The sequence below is a fragment of the Oryx dammah genome, unplaced genomic scaffold, assembly GCF_014754425.2.
Source record: "Oryx dammah isolate SB20612 unplaced genomic scaffold, SCBI_Odam_1.1 HiC_scaffold_1, whole genome shotgun sequence".
Lineage (NCBI taxonomy): Eukaryota > Metazoa > Chordata > Mammalia > Artiodactyla > Bovidae > Oryx > Oryx dammah.
In genome coordinates, this window is record NW_024070185.1 from 22230515 (window position 1) to 22233753 (window position 3239).

General features: G+C 34.9%; 1 non-coding gene across 1 annotated transcript; it reads left to right on the forward strand.

The window, feature by feature from the left end:
* Positions 1–1639: 1639 nt before the first annotated feature.
* Positions 1640–1711, forward strand: TRNAS-GCU. Its single transcript has one exon. It is a non-coding gene; the product is annotated as a tRNA-Ser (tRNA).
* The last annotated feature ends 1528 nt before the right edge of the window (positions 1712–3239 follow it).

A 3239-nucleotide genomic window follows, 5' to 3' on the forward strand; every position in this document is an offset into this window, starting at 1 on the left:
AATGCATGCAGTAAAATATTTAGGAAGTGATTACTTTTGAACACTTATGATGTTCATTTTCAATTTTATATATTTATTTTTAAGTTTATATAGTTTATTTTTAAATAATGGCTCTGTTTGGAGTAGAAAAGTAATTGCCAGTGGCTGAGGAGTGGGGGAAATAGGAAAACCAAACTGTGGTTATACTACAAATAAGGTCTCAGGATCTAGTGTAAAACATGATGACTATAGTAGATAGCACTGTATTGCATAACTGAAAGTATACAACAGAGAAATCATATAAGAAATTAGAATTTAATAGTCTCACAGAAAAAATAAACATGGTAGATAATGGATATGTTCACTAACTTAATGGGGGGAATCTTTTCACAGTGCATGCATATGTCAAATCATCACATTGTACACTTTAAATATCTTGTGGTCAATAATACATTAATAAAGCTGAAAAAAATACTGGCTCTGTTTAAAAATTGGCTCTCAAAATTCCTGAAAATTTAATCTTTGAGTCTCATAAGACAGTATGAGCTGGCTTTAGCACACCATTGACCATTCTGCTTTCTCTATTTTCCCTCTGACCAGTTTCAAATCACTTTTTTTTTTCTTTTAACAGTTGACTAAATTAAGGATGATGCTTTATGTCTCTTCAAAGATAAATCTCCCTCCTATCTATATCACTGTTTCTCAAACTTTATTTCTTTTAACAATGAATCTTCAAAACGTCGGTAAAGTAATTTTGGGAAATAATGTATTCTCCTTTTGGAAATGATCTTGCATATTAGCATACCCAGGGCTCTGAGAAGTCCTGCAGTAAGAAAGCCATTTTATTTTGAAAGCTGTCTAATCCTTCTAAAGTTATGGATTATGGAACTCTCTTTTTCCTAACTCATATTGACATCCAATAGAAGTCTTTTTTTTTCATATAACATATAATAACATTCAAATTAACAATTTGAAAAATATAGCAGAGGGTAACCAAACATAGATGTATGTACAGGGTTTGAATTATTCCTCCTGTACCATCCAGGGGAAGTTAATTTTAGTTACCTCATATCACATTTCTCTCTAACTGGCATTATCATATATATGCCAATGATAAGTGGTTTGTGACATTAATAATAATAATGACATTGTTCAAATTGTTTATCCTCCCTTGTGCCAGGCACTATTGAAAAGGATTTTCATGGATTTACTCATTTACTATCCACAGCAACTATTTGAGGTAGCAAGTATTATTATTGCTATATTATATATGAGAAAATTAAAGCAGAGATAGATTAAGTAACTTATCCAAAGTCATTAAGCTAGTAAGTGTCAGAATTGGGATTCAAACCTAATAACATGTCTATAGAGTTCATGCTCTGAAGCCTCACCCTATACTTCTCTTCTGGGCAGTTTCAATATAACTTGAGTTGTAAAGCTCACTTAAAAATTTTCCTTTTGATGCAGATTCAGGCATCTTGGCTGTACCTCAAGGTTTTAGTCCCTTCACGTAGGAACTGAGTTTGGAAAAGCTGCACATGTGTATGGGAGATGTCAAGAGCAGGCAATGTACTTATTTATTGCTGTGCATTTTCAATGTTTAATGGTATTTTGGGTTTAATATTTAATTTTGGATAAAAGTAATATGCTTTTAGGGGCTTCCCTGGTGGCTCAGATGGTAAAGAATCTGCCTGCTATGCAGGAGACCCAGGTTCGATCCCTGGGTTGGGAAAATCCTCTGAAGAAGAGAATGGCAACCCACTCCTGTAATCTTGCCTGGAGAATTCCATGGACCGAGGAGCCTGGCGGGCTACAGCCCATGCGGTCATGAAGAGTTGGACACGACTGAGTAACTAACACTTTCACTTTCACAATATGCTTTTAACAATAAAAATAGTCATCATCATCATCAACTGTTCAGTGATTACTGTGAGACAGGATTTGTGATAGGCAACTAGAATATCATCTCATTGAAGGCAGTGGCTCGTCTGGCTAATTTTCTGCTGACTATCAGAAATTCATCCCTCCTGTCATCTAGTGGACATATAGAAGGTATATAGTAAACATTTGCTGACAAAATGAATGAGCAAATAAATGATTGCATAAATCTATTTTAAAGTAAATTTATTTCCTTTAATCCCTAGCATTCTTTGAAGGAAGGTATTATTAACACAATTGCAGGAGAGAAAACAAGATATTTGCTCAATGTTATGAAACTGGTAAGTCAGCCAGTATTCAAATCCTGGTCTGCCTGATTTCAATACTTCTGTTCTTAATCAATACATCGTATAGCCATTTATCTATGAATCAAGGTACAAATATAACAGAAACCAGTATAACCAAGTCTTTTGTAAGTAGAGCACCATGACAGCTGCTTAAGTGTAGCATTCAGGAAATGTTTAACAAGAGTGCTTCAGAGTAGAAGTGGTCTCTTATTCAAATCACATTGTAGTTCAACAAGCACCTTGTCCTTCTACTGTACTTAGGAAATTGTTAGAAGCTATGAAAACAGAGAGTTTTTTTTTTTAAAACTCTAATAAACTCAGAAAGCATAGATGAGATTAAGTCACTTTTGATGGGCAGGAATTTAAAGTAATTTTCTGTTCAATTTGTAAGCTTCTATGGTTCATCAAATTTTACAGATTTTGCATTCATTGATGTGTTTGCTGAGTTGTTTCTACTGCAGGTGAAACCTTCAGGGCTCCACCTTACTATTTTGTTCTCATGCATCTTAGATGAGCTCAGAATAGTTAAATTAAGTAGCAACTATTAAATTTCTCAAGTATGTCTCTTTATCCACACCCATTCATTTCACCTGCATCCACTTAAACACGTAATTAACAGACATGGTGTTTTAACTCTGACAGGTTAATTATCTTAAATTTTAAGCTTCTGGTGAAAGTCAGTTTCTCTGATAAGAATGTTCTAAATTCATTTTTATTAAATAGTTGTAACGCAGAGGTATACATGGGTGACTTCAAGAAGATGACAGATTGGAGAGGAAAAGTGATGAAAGGATCCAAGAGTGTAGAAACACAAAACGGTGATTACTGTGATATATGTTGGTTTGATGGAATAATGGAATCATGGATCTCAAAGTTGGAAAGGGTCTCAAGGGACAGTCTGGAACAGTGCCCAACCTTCAGGCAGGTATCATTATCCTCATTTCACAGGTGCTGCAAGGAGGCTCAAATGGCTAAGTAATCTGCCTAAGGCCAATAACTTATAGGTGGCAGAGAAGACACTGGAAGCAGGTGCTG